General features: G+C 40.1%; 1 non-coding gene across 1 annotated transcript; it reads left to right on the forward strand.

The window, feature by feature from the left end:
• The first annotated feature begins 14,074 nt into the window (after nt 1–14,074).
• Nucleotides 14,075–14,181, forward strand: LOC112919168 (U6 spliceosomal RNA). The gene has a single exon (XR_003234833.1). It is a non-coding gene; the product is annotated as a U6 spliceosomal RNA (small nuclear RNA).
• Nucleotides 14,182–14,279: the final 98 nt, after the last annotated feature.

Here is a 14,279-nt window from a genome sequence, read left to right on the forward strand (position 1 = left end):
GTGTGCAGGTTCCTCAAAGAGTTAAAAACAGACCTGCCCTACGACCCAGCAATTGCACTTTTGGGGATTTACCCCAAAGATTCAGATGCAGTGAAATGCCAGGACACCTGCACCCCAATGTTTATAGCAGCAATATCCACAGTAGCCAAACTGTGGAAGGAGCCTCGGTGTCCATCGAAAGATGAATGGATAAAGAAGATGTGGTTTATGTATACAATGGAATATTCCTCAGCCATTAGAAACGACAAATACCCACCATTTGCTTCGATGTGGATGGACCTGGAGGGTATTATGCTGAGTGAAATAAGTCAATCAGAAAAGGACAAACATTATATGGTCTCATTCATTTGGGGAATATAAAAATTAGTGAAACGAGTGAAACACCATATAATTTAAAGAACAGAAATCATACAAGCATACTCTAGGCCACAGTGGAATTCAACTACAAATAAACAGCCAAAATATAGCATAAAAATCTAAAATACATTGAGATTAAACAACATACTTCTACATAAAAAGAGGCTCAACACTATATCTCATTTGGAATTACAAATTAAAACAAAGAGATACCACTACATACTTGTTAGAATCTAAAATCTAAAACACAGACAAACCCAAACACTGGAAAGGATGCAGGGCAATAGGAACTCTCATTCAGTCCTGGTGGGAATGCAAAATGGTATGGCCACATGGAAAGACAGTTTAACAGAATCCTACAAAAGTAAACATACTCTTATCTTACAATCCAGCAAATGAACTCCTATTTACCCCCATTAGTTGAAAAATTATGTTCATACAAAAATATGCACACAAATGTTTATAGCAGCATTATTCATAAATTCCAAAGGATGAAAGGAACCAAGATGTCTTTCAACAGGTGAATGGATAAACAAGTTGTGGTATACCCAGACAATAGAATATTGTCCAATGATACAAGGAAATGAACTTTCAAGCTATGAAAAGACACAGATAAACACTAAATGCAGTAGCATGTATGAAAAAAATCACATATCCTATTATTTCAAACACATGACATTCTTGAAAAGGTAAAACTATGGTGACGGTAGGAAGATTAGGGGTTCAGGGGACGGAAGGGATGGTGCCTCGTGGAGCACAGGGGATTTTTAGTGCAGTGGAACTACTTTTTATAATACCATAATGATTATACATTAGTCAAAATCCATAGATATACAACGCAAAGAGTGAACCCTAATGTATACTATCTACTTTACTTATTAATAATGTATTTTTTAATAAATTAATTTTTATTGGTGTTCAATTTACCAACATACAGAATAACACCCAGTGCTCATCCTGTCAAGTGTCCCCCTAAGTGCCCGTCACCCATTCCTCTCCACCCCCCGCCCTCCTCCCCTTCCACCACCCCAAGTTCGATTCCCAGAGTTAGGAGTCTTTATGTTCTGTCTCCCTTCTGATATTTCCCACACATTTCTTCTTCCTTCCTTTATATTCCCTTTCACTATTATTTATGTTCCCCAAATGAATGAGAACATACACTGTTTGTCCTTCTCCGATTGACTTACTGCACTCAGCATAATACCCTCCAGTTCCATCCACGTTGAAGCAAATGGTGGTATTTGTCGTTTCTTTTTTTTTTTTTTTTTTGTATTTGTCGTTTCTAATGGCTGAGTAATATTCCATTGTATACATAGACCACAGCTTCTTTATCCATTCATCTTTCGATGGACACCGAGGCTCCTTCCACAGTTTGGCTATTGTGGACATTGCTGCTAGAAACATCGGGGTGCAGGTGTCCCCGTGTTTCATTGCATCTGAATCTTTGGGGTAAATCCCCAACAGTGCAATTGCTGGGTCGTAGGGCAGGAATATTTTTAACTCTTTGAGGAACCTCCACACAGTTTTCCAGAGTGGCTGCACCAGTTCACATTCCCACCAACAGTGTAAGAGGGTTCCCTTTTCTCTGCATCCTCTCCAACATTTGTTGTTTCCTGCCTTGTTAATTTTCCCACTTCTCACTGGTGTGAGGTGGTATCTCATTGTGGTTTTGATTTGTATTTCCCTGATGGCAAGTGTAGCAGAGCATTTTCTCACGCGCGTGTTGGCCATGTCCATGTCCTCCTCTGTGAGATTTCTCTTCATGTCTTTTGCCCATTTCATGATTGGATTGTTTGTTTCTTTGGTGTTGAGTTTCATAAGTTCTTTGTAGATTTTGGAAACTAGCCCTTTATCTGATAGGTCATTTGCAAATATCTTCTCCCATTCTGTAGGTTGTCTTTGAGTTTTGTTGACTGTATCCTTTGCTGTGCAAAAGCTTCTTATCTTGATGAAGTCCCAATAGTTCATTTTTGCTTTTGTTTCTCTTGCCTTTGTGGATGTATCTTGCAAGAAGTTGCTGTGGCTAAGTTCAAAAAGGGTGTTGCCTGTGTTCTCCTCTAGGATTTTGATGGAATCTTGTCTCACATTTAGATCTCTCATCCATTTTGAGTTTATCTTTGTGTATGGTGAAAGAGAGTGGTCTAGTTTCATTCTTCTGCATGTGGATGTCCAATTTTCCCAGCACCATTTATTGAAGAGACTGTCTTTCTTCCAATGGATAGTCTTTCCTCCTTTATTGAATATTAGTTGACCATAAAGTTCAGGGTCCACTTCTGGGTTCTCTATTCTGTTCCATTGATCTACGTGTCTGTTTTTGTGCCAGTACCACACTGTCTTGATGACCACAGCTTTGTAGTACCACCTGAAATCTGGCATTGTGATGCCCCCAGCTATGATTTTCTTTTTAAACATTCCCCTGGCTATTCAGGGTCTTTTCTGATTCCACACAAATCTTAAAATAATTTGTTCTAACTCTCTGAAGAAGCCCATGGTATTTTGATAGGGATTGCATTAAACGTGTAAATTGCCCTGGGTAACATTGACATTTTCACAATATTAATTCTGCCAATCCATGAGCATGGAATATTTTTCCATCTTTGTGTCTTCCTCAATTTCTTTCAGAAGTGTTCTATAGTTTTTAGGGTATAGATCCTTTACCTCTTTGGTTAGGTTTATTCCTAGGTATCTTATGCTTTTGGGTGCAATTGTAAATGGGATTGACTCCTTAATTTCTCTTTCTTCAGTCTCATTGTTAGTGTATAGAAATGCCGCTGACTACTGGGGATTGATTTTGCATCCTGCCACGCTACCAAATTGCTGTATGAGTTCTAGCAATCTTGGCGTGGAGGCTTTTGGGTTTTATAGGTAGAGTATCATGTCATCGGCGAAGAGGGAGAGTTTGACTTCTTCTTTGCCAGTGTGAATGCCTTTAATGTCTTTTTGTTGTCTGATTGCTGAGGCGAGGACTTCCAGTACTATGTTGAATAGCAGTGGTGAGAGTGGACATCCCTGTCTTGTTCCTGATCTTAGGGGAAAGGCTCCCAGTGCTTCCCCATTGAGAATGATATTTGCTGTGGGCTTTTTGTAGATGGCTTTTAAGATGTCGAGGAAAGTTCCCTCTATCCCTACACTCTGAAGAGTTTTGATCAGGAATGGATGCTGTATTTTGTCAAATGCTTTCTCTGCATCTAATGAGAGGATCATATGGTTCTTGGTTTTTCTCTTGCTGATATGATGAATCACATTGATTGTTTTACGAGTGTTGAACCAGCCTTGTGTCCCGGGGATAAATCCTACTTGGTCATGGTGAATAATTTTCTTAATGTGTTGTTGGATCCTACTGGCTAGTATCTTGTTGAGAATTTTTGCATCCATGTTCATCAGGGATATTGGTCTGTAATTCTCCTTTTTGGTGGGGTCTTTGTCTGGTTTCGGAATTAAGGTGATGCTGGCCTCGTAGAACAAATTTGGAAGTACTCCATCTCTTTCTATCTTTCCAAACAGCTTTAGTAGAATAGGTATGATTTCTTCTTTAAACGTTTGATAGAATTCCCCTGGGAAGCCATCTGGCCCTGGACTCTTGTGTCTTGGGAGGTTTTTGATGACTGCTTTAATTTCCTCCCTGGTTATTGGCCTGTTCAGGTTTTCTATTTCTTCCTATTCCAGTTTTGGTAGTTTGTGGCTTTCCAGGAATGCATCCATTTCTTCTAGATTGCCTAATTTATTGGCATAGAGCTGTTCATAATATGTTTTTAAAATCTTTTGTATTTCCTTGGTGTTGGTAGTGATCTCTCCTTTCTCATTCATGATTTTATTAATTTGAGTCTTCTCTCTCTTCTTCTTAATAAGGTTGGCTAATGGTTTATCTATCTTATTAATTCTTTCAAAGAACCAACTCCTGGTTCTGTTGATCTGTTCCACAGTTCTTTTGGTCTCGATTTCATTGACTTCTGCTCGAATTTTAATTAACTCTCTTCTTCTGCTGGGCGTGGGGTCCATTTGTTGTTTTTTCTCTAGCTCCTTTATGTGTAAGGTGAGCTTTTGTATTTGAGTTCTTTCCAGTTTTTGAATGGATGCTTGTATTGCAATGTATTTCCCCCTCAGGACTGCTTTTGCTGCATCCCAAAGATTTTGAAGGGTTGTATCTTCATTCTCATTAGTTTCCATGAATCTTTTTAATTCTTCCTTAATTTCCTGGTTGACCCTTTCATCTTTTAGCAGGATGGTCCTTAACCTCCACGTGTTTGTGGTCCTTCCAAACTTCTTGTTGTGGTTTAGTTCTAATTTCAAGGCATTATGGTCTGAGAATATACAGGGGACTATTCTGATCTTTTGGTAGCAGTTCAGACCCGATTTGTGACCCAGTATGTGGTCTATTCTGGAGAAAGTTCCATGTGCACTTGAGAAGAATGTGTATTCAGTTGAGTTTGGATGTAAAGTTCTGTAGATATCTGTGAAATCCATCTGGTCCAGGGTATCATTTAAAGCTCTCGTTCCTTGGAGATGTTGTGCTTAGAAAACCTATCGAGGGTAGAAAGAGCTAGATTGAAGTCACCAAGTATAAGTGTATTATTATCTAAGTATTTCTTCACTTTGGTTATTAATTGGTTTAAATATTTGGCAGCTCCCACATTCGGGGCATATATATTGAGGATTGTTAAGTCCTCGTTGGATAGATCCTTTGAGTATGATATAGTGTCCCTCTTCATCTCTCACTATAGTCTTCGGGGTAAATTTTAGTTTATCTGATATGAGGATGGCTACCCCTGCTTTCTTTTGAGGACCATTTGAATGGTAAATGGTTCTCCAACCTTTTATTTTCAGGTTGTAGGTGTCCTTCTGTCTAAAATGAGTCTCTTGTAGACAGCAAATAGATGGGTCCTGCTTTTTTATCCAGTCTGAAACCCTGCGCCTTTTGATGGGGTCATTAAGCCCATTCACATTCAGAGTTACTATTGAGGATTGTTCCACTGAACTTCTTCTTAAAGGGGAATTTTAAGAGTCCTCCTTAAAATGTCTTGCGGAGCTGGTTTGGAGGTCACATATTCTTTCAGTTCCAGCCTGTCTTGGAAGCTCTTTACCTCTCCTTCCATTTTGAATGAGAGCCTTGCTGGATAAAGTATTCTTGGTTGCATGTTCTTCTCATTTAGGACCCTGAATATATCCTGCCAGCCCTTTCTGGCCTGCCAGGTCTCTGTGTAGAGGTCTGCTATTACCCTAATATTCCTCCCCATAAAAGTCAGGGACTTTTTTTCTCTTGCTGCTTTAAGGATCTTCTCCTTATCTTTGGAATTTGCAAGCTTCACTATTAAATGTCGAGGTGTTGAACGGTTTTTATTGATTTTAGGGGGGGGGGATCTCTCTATTTCCTGGATCTGAATGCCTGTTTCCCTTCTCAGATTAGGAAAGTTTTCAGCTAGGATTTGTTCAAATACATATTCTGGCCCTCTGGCCCTTTTGGCACCCTTGGGAACCCCAATTAAACGTAGGATTTTCTTCCTCAGGCTGTCGTTCCCTGTTTGCTATCAACTTGTCTTCTATGTCACTCACTCATTCTTCCACCTCGTTAAGCCTCGTCCTTAGGACTTCTAGCTTGGATTGCATCTCATTTAATTGATTTTTAATTTCTGCCTGATTGGATATAAATTCTGCAGTCATGAAGTCTCTTGAGTCCTTTATGCTTTTTTCTAGAGCCACCAGTAGCTGTATAATAGTGCTTCTGAATTGGTTTTCTGACATTGAATTGTAATCCAGATTTTGTAACTCTGTGGGAAAGCGGACTGTTTCTGATTCTTTCTTTTGAGGTGACGTTTTCCTTCTAGTCATTTTGCTCAGTGCAGAGTGGCCAAAAACAAGTTGTATTGGGAAAAGGAGAAAAAGAGAGAGAGAGAAGGAAAGAAAAGAGAAAAAGAAAAGAGAGAAAGAAGAAAAAAAGGGAAAAAAAGAAGAAAAAGAGAAAGAAAAAGAAAGAAAGGTGAAAAAAGGGGGTGGAGGAAGCAATCAGAAATCAAAAAGAAAGAAAGAAAAAAACTCAAAACAAAACAAAAACAAAAAACAAAAAACACGTGGGAGTATCTTCTGATTCTGTATACTTTAAGTCCCTTGACTTCCCCTGGAACTGGTCCGTCTAGCTGGTCTTCTGGGGGAGGGGCCTGCTGTGCTGATTTTCAGGTGTTAGCACTTGGGGGAGCTGCTCTGCCCCCTGCCTGGTGCAGGGCTCAGTGGGGGTTGTTTACCCCGTGAGGCCCCAGGAGGAACAGCCACAGTGGCTACAGCATCTCTGGCAACCTGGAGTCAGCCCCCGCAGGAACTCAGGAGCTCTCAGTTTGCAGGGCCTGGAGGCTCCGGGGCAGGGCCGCTGATCTGCTCAGTTCGGGGCAGGAACGTCCTTGCTGTCCTGGGCCCTCCCGGCCTCTGCCTGTCCCGGGGGGAGGTCGGATCCTGGGCTGTGTCCCGGCGCCCAGTGCTCCGGAGCCTGCGCTGTTGGATTCGCGCTCCCGGCTGCGCAGCCCCCTCCGCGGAGCCGCGGCCCGAGCCCCTCTGAGCTGCTCCCAGAGCCGCGCCGCCCCCTCCACGGAGCCGCCGCCCGAGCCCCTCTGAGCTGCTCCCGGAGCCCCGCAGCCCCCTCCGCCGAGCCACCGCCTGAGCCCCTCTGAGCTGCTCCAGGTCCTGCCGTGCGCGCTGCAGCCCTTAGGGAGCTCGCTGCACTCTCCTGCGCGCGCAGGTGCCTGTTAGTGTCCCAGGGAGCCCGAGGGCATCCCCGTCCTTCTGGGTCCTGCTCTAACCCCCTGCGGGCGCCTTTCCACCCGGGAAGGTTGGTGCAGCTCCTGCTTCTCTGGACGGGGCTCTCCTGTCCTGGGGACACTCGCCCCGGCCTCAGCCCGGCTCCTCGTGGGGCCCCTCCCCCTCGGAGGCCTTTTGTTTCTTTATTTCTTTTTCCCCGTCTTCCTACCTTGATAGAAGTGCGAACTCTTCTCACTGTAGGATTCCAGCTGTTCTCTCTTTAAATCTCAGGCCTAATTCGTAGATTTTCAGGATGATTGGAAGGTTATCTAGGTAATTTGTTGGGGACAGGTGATTTGGGGACCCTGCTCTTCTGCCATCTTGCCCCTCCTCCACTAATAATGTATTGATATTGGTTTATTAATCATAACAAGCACAGCAAACTAATGCAAGATAAGATGTAAATAATAGGAGAAACTGTGTAAGGGGCTGAGAGAATATATGGGAGCTCTGTACTTTCTACCCTATTTTTCTATAAACCTGAAAGAGCATGAAAAAAATAAAGCTTTTGAATAAATAAACATCCCTTCAGAATTATATACTTAGAGTAGTTTTTGTTTTCCTAGATAATCTAAATGTTGCAGTTGGCCAATTATTTTTATTGTTTTTCTCATTTGAAACCTTACTTCCTCTCTGGGGCGGGGGAAGCAACTCTTTTACTAAGTTAAATTTGCTCAAATTCCTTCTGTCATTAAGAAGTAAAACATAAAGCAAAATACCCCATGAACTCTGAAATCTGAAACGTCCTCTAAATAACTGTTTTGGTCCTAGGCTTCTATGCATAAACACACACACACACATTCAAAAAATCACAAAAACATTGACAGGTATTTTCAACTTGTAAAAAATAGAAGCACTACACATAAAGCTCTTATAGCACTCTACTGTGTGAAATAGCCCAAGGGGGTACTTACCAGGATATTTATTATATTAATTAGATTTATTACAAACATGTTTAAAACAAAGAATTCAAGAAGCTAGAAAAAGAACAGCATACTAAACACAAAGAGGCAAAGGTAGAAAACAGTTCAGATGAATGCAAAAGTGATCAGTTAGAGGTATATGATCAGTCAGTTATGTGTCTACCTTCAGCTCAGGTCCTGGGATTGAGCTCCATATCAGGCTCTCTGCTCAGCAGGGAGTCTGCTTCTTCCTCTGCCTCTGTTTCTTCTTTCTCTCTTTCTCTCTCTCTCAAATAAACAAATAAAAACTTTTTTAAAAAAAAGTGATCAGGGACGCCTGGGTGGCTTAGCAATTGAGCGCCTGCCTTTGGCCCAGGGCATGATCCTGGAGTCCCAGGATTGAGTCCCACATTGAGCTCCCTGCATGGAGCCTGCTTCTCCCTCTGCCTGTGTCTCTGCCTCTCTCTTTCTCTCTCTGTCTCTCATGAATAAATAAATGAACATCTTTTTTTTTTTTTTTTTAAAAAGATCAATTAGAAGACAGTAGAGCTAGCTAATGAAAGCTAGTTCTTTGAAAGGATTTATATAACAATTTTTATAAGTATTATAATCATAAGTGAAAGAAGCAGTTATACATGATATTAGGTAAAAAAAAAAAACAGGCAAAATTTAGGTGGGGAAGAGATATGGCAATGATAAATTAACACTACAAGTAAGTATTACCAATATCTCAAGATAAATGATGGACATAGAAGTCCCACCTAAAGAAGAATTTCAGATAAAAAAAAAAAAAACTCAGGAATTTTGGAATTAGAAAACAACCATTCTGGGATGCCTGGGTGGTTCAGCAATTAAGCGCCTGCCTTTGGCTCAGGGCATGATTCTGGAGTCCCGGGATCGAGTCCCACCATCAGGCTCCCCTGGAGCCTGCTTCTCCTTCTGCCTGTCTCTGCCTCTTTCTTTCTGAGTCTCTCATGAATAAATAAATAAAATCTTTTAAAAAAGAAAAGAAAATAACCATCCTGCCACCTTTAATGGATTTAATGGATATTAAAAGAATATGACTGCCAATATTACCACAAAGGAGACAACAGATATCAAACACATCCTGATCGAAGTGCAGATTTTTACCCCTGGAGTATATTTGCCAATAAACAAACACCTAAACTTTAATCTGAACAGGATTCTATCTATAAAAATCGAGACTTGCTGTGGATTAATGTTAGGTAACTGGGTTCACTCTTGTATATATTTGAGAATTTCTATAATAAAAGGGCTCTATTTAAATATCCTGCCTTTAATATGAAATGTGAGATGGGGCACCTGTGTGGCACAGCCAATTAAATGTCCAACTCTTGGTTTCAGCTCAGGTCGTGATCTCAGGGTCATATGATAGAGCCCCGCATCAGGCTCTGTGCTCAGCACAGAACCTTCTTGTGGTTCTCTTTTCCTCTTCCTCTTGCCCCTCCTGCTTGTGCGCGCTCTCTCTCTCTCTAAAAATACATAAATAAATCCTTAAAAGAAAAGAAAAGTGATGTACAGGCAGATCTCATTTTATGGCAATTCTCAGATCATCATGTTTTCTACCAAGTGAAGTTTTATGGCAACTCTGGGTAAAGTAAGACTATTGGTGCCATTATTTTCAACACAATTTCCTCACTTCATATTTCTGTGTTACATTTTGGTAATTCTCACAATATTTCAAACTTTTTCATGATTCTTATATGTGTTATGGTAATATGATCAATAATCTTTGATGTGACTACTGTAATTGTTTTGAGGTGCCAAGAATCATACCCATAAGATGGCAAACTTAATCAATGTTATGTGTGTTCTGACTCTCCCACTGACCAGTTGTTCTCGCCAACTCTCCTTCTTCTATTCTGAAACACAACAATATTGAAATTAGGCCAATTACTAACCCCACGATGGCTTCTAAGTGTTTAAATGAAGGGAAGATTTCTACACCCTTCACTTTAAATCAAAAGCTAGCAATTATTAAGCTCAGTGAGGAAGGCATGTCAAAAACTAAGATAGGGGACACCTGGGTGGCTCAGTGATTGAGCGTCTACCTTTTTTTATTTTAAGATTTTATTTATTTATGAGAGACACAGAGGGAGAGAGAGAGAGAGAGAGAGACAGTGACACAGGCAGAGGGAGAAGCAGGCTCCATGCAGGGAGCCTGATGTGGGACTCGATCCCGGGACTCCAGGATCACGCCCTGGGCTGAAGGCGGCACTAAAATGTTGAGCCACCCAAGATGGCCAAGTGTCTACCTTTTTTTTGCTCAGGGTGTGGTCCCAAGGTCTTGGGATCAAGCACCTCATCAGGTTCTCCAAGAGAAGCCTGCTTCTCCCTCTGCCTACATCCCTGCCTCTCTCTTTGTGTCTCTCATAAATGAATAAATAAAATCTTAAAAAAAAAAAAAAAGCCAAGATAGGCTGAAAGCTAAGGTTCTTGCACCAAACAGTCAAACAGTAAATTCAGAGGAAAAGTCCTTGAAGAGAATTAAAAGTACTACTACAATGAGCCCACAAAAGTGAAATGGATAAAGTTTCAGGGGTCTGGATAGGAGATCAAACCTGTCACAATATACATACATACCCTTAAGGTAAAGCCTAATCCAGGGCAAGGCCCTAACTTTCTTCAATTCTTTGAATGTTGAGAGAGGTGAGGAGGCTGCACAAGAGAAAATCTGAAGCTATCAGAGGTTGGTTCATGAGGTCTAAGGAAAGAAGCCATCTGCACAACATAACGGTATAAAGGAAAAGCACCAAGTGCTAATGTAGAAGCGACAGGAAGTTATTCCCTAGATCTAGCTAAGATCATTTATGAAGGTGGCTACACTAAACAGATTTTCAGTGTGGATGATATCCACAGCTTTCCATTGGAAGCAGATGCCATCCAGGACTTTCACAGCTAGAGAGGAGAACTCAAAGCCTGGCTTCAAAGCTTCAAAGGACTAGCTGACTCTCTTCTTAGGGACTAATGTAGCTGGTGACTGTAAGGTGAAACCAAAGCCCATTTCCCATTCCCAAAATCCTCAGGCCCTTAAGAACTATGCTAAATGCATTCTGTCTGTGCTCATAAATGGAAAAACAAAGCCTGGATGACAGCATACCTGCTTACTGAACACTTTAAGCCCACTGTTGAGACCTACAGCTCCAAAAAAAGTTTCCTTTCAAAATATGACTGCTTACTGGCAATGTACCCAGTCACTTGAGAGCTCTGAGGGAGAGGAGCAAGGACATTAATGGTTTTTTTTCATGCCTGCTGATACAATATCCCTTCTGCGGCTCATGGATAAAGGAGTTAATTTCAACTTTTAAGTCTTATGGTTTAAGAAACACATTTCATAAGGCTCCAGCTGCCATAGCTAGTGAATGCCCTGATGGATCAGGGCAGTGCCAACTGAACACCTTCTGTAAAGGATGTGCCATTCTAGGTGCCATTAGGGACACTGATGATTCACGAAAAGAGGTAAAAATATCAATATTAATGGGAGTCTGGAAAAAGTTATTCCAGTCCTTATGGATAACTTTGTGGGTTTCAAGACTTCAGTGGAGGAAGCAATTGCAGATGTGGTGAAAAAGGAAGGGGACTAGAATTAAGTGGAGCCTGAAGATATGACTGAAATGCTGCCATCTCATGATATAACTTGAATGGATAAGGATTTGCTTCCTATGGATGAGCAAAGAAGGGGATTATATGAAATGAAATCTACTCCTGGTGAAGATGCTATCAAACAGCAGCACATGTTACAGAGAAACTGTGCATGGGAGAAGAGTCAGTCGATCTGGCAAACTTTATTGTTGTCTTATTTTAAGACATTGCCACAGCCACCCCAACCTTTAGAAACCACAAGCCTCATCAGTCAGCCATCATCAACATCAAGGCAAGACCTTCTTACCAACAAAAAGATTATGACTCGCTGAAAGCCCAAATTATATCTAACAATTATTAGTAATAAGGTACTTCTTTATTATAATATGTACTTTTAATTTTTTTTAAAGATTTAGTTATTTGAGAAAGAGAGCATGTGTACACAGGGGAGAGGGGCAGAGAGAGGCTTAAGCAGGCTCCATGCCCAGCAGAGTCTGACGTGGGGCTCAATCTGACATCCCTGAGATTATGACCTGAGCCAAAACCAAGAGTCTGGTGCCCAACAGACTGTTCCACTCAGGTGCCCCATATAATGATATGTACTTCCTAGAGACAAAATGTATTGTACATTGAAAAGACTACAATATAGTGTAAACATAACTTCCACATGAACTGGGAAAATAAGAAATTAAATGGACTCTCTTTGTCACAATATTTGCTTTATTCTAGTAATCTGGAACCAAATCTGCAGTATCTCCAAGGTATGCCTTATACCACATCTTATCATATATATCTCAGCTCAGTGTCTCACCATATAAAACAGCCAGTCAATCTATCCAATAGGTATTCTTTGAGCATCAATCAAGCTCTAATTTTCTTCAGAAGTAATTAAAAAGCAATTTCCTCATTTTCCTCACTTCTAGTATAATCAGTATTTGAAGTTTTTTCCCTACATATCACCATCTTTGATGACTATTTAAAACACACTCACCTTTGAATACATAGTACAACTTCTTAAAGTCCTAGCAAGTTGAGTTATAATTTCAATATGGAAATTACCATCTTCTCACTTTAAATAATTTAAATGTACTTCAAGTATCCTTCAAATTGCATAAAAGTAACACATATTTTATACTAATATATCATGAATAAATACTAGTTTAATGCATTTATAGCTGAAAAGGCATTTAGAAATTTCACTTAATCTGTCCCACATAAACAGAACTACATGAGCTTGGCATTTTCATTAAGCTATTTTTAAATTAAAGTAGGCACACTGGTTTTTTTTTTTTTAGACATAATGCTTTTGCAAAAGTAACAGAATACAGTATAGTGTGAATACAACTTTTAGATGCATTGGGAACTAAAAAATTCATGTGACTTGCTTTATTGCAATATGTATTAGCTTTATTATGGTAGTGTGGAATTGAACCTGCAATATCTTTGAGATATGCCTGTAAAATGGAACATTTTCATTAAATTTTGTGAAATTAAATAAAGGAAAACTCATTTAAAATGGAATTGGGAGGCCAGAAAAGGGGAGCTCTCATAATTTACCACTTGTCTTCAATTGCAGACAGGCAGAAATGTATTCCCAATAGGAAGAAGGTCATACATACTTCAGTACAAGAGCAGAAGGAGAAAAGAATTTTTCCTGGCCCAGTAATAGCCCAGCCAATAAGAGACGGTCACAACTCAGCCAATGAAAAGCCATTTCAAACTCCCAGTTTATTCCAGTGGACTTTATAAGAGCTCCTCCAACTCCTCTTTCCGTCTATAAGAGTATTCCTCTCCTTTGTTCTTGGACTTCCTATGATTGTGCAATAGCTTTCAAGTTCCAAACTGAAATTTCCTACTATTTCCAAATAAACTCATTTTCTAGGTAAGATAACTGGATGCTTATTTTTAAGGTCAACATAATATAAATGACTAAATAGGTCCACAGAGAGACAGACCCCTTCAATCAACAAAATAGAAATTGAAACAGCAGTCCAATCCAAGGCAACAGCAAAAGACTCTAGGGCTATCCAGGCCTTAGGGCTTGTTACACAAAATGTTAAAGGAAAAAGTAACCACTACCTCATGTAAACTTTTAAAAATTATACAAAAATATAGGGAGTTATCAACCATTAAAATACGCTACCTCTTCTTGATACAAAGACCAGGTGAGAATCCTCCCATAAAATAACAAGCCAAGCTCACATGCACAGAGATAAATACTTTAAATAAATTCATAGTATTTCCAATATAGCAGTGAATTAACACTAGAAAATGCTGCCAGATGGAAATAACTATGTTAGCAAAAAAAGAGGGGAAAAGGATTGGACTATGTGTAAGGGTAAAGAAAAAGCCTTTGACAAAATAAATAAATAAGTAAAACTTGTTAATGATAATAAGTTTTGGCAAGCTTGCATTGCAAAAGAATTTCCGTGCTCATTTTGGCACCAAATATATTAAAACTGGAACAATACAGAGAAGACTAGCATGGCCTCTGTGCAAGGGTGACATGCAAATTTGTTAAGCATTCCATATTGAAAAAAAAAGAAAGAAAAAAATGTCCATTTTCTAAAATCTACAATGGATTTACTAAATGGGAACCACTGCAAACATACTCATAGGTTTGACAAGAAAACA

The sequence above is a fragment of the Vulpes vulpes genome, chromosome X, assembly GCF_048418805.1.
Source record: "Vulpes vulpes isolate BD-2025 chromosome X, VulVul3, whole genome shotgun sequence".
NCBI classification, from domain to species: Eukaryota; Metazoa; Chordata; class Mammalia; order Carnivora; family Canidae; genus Vulpes; species Vulpes vulpes.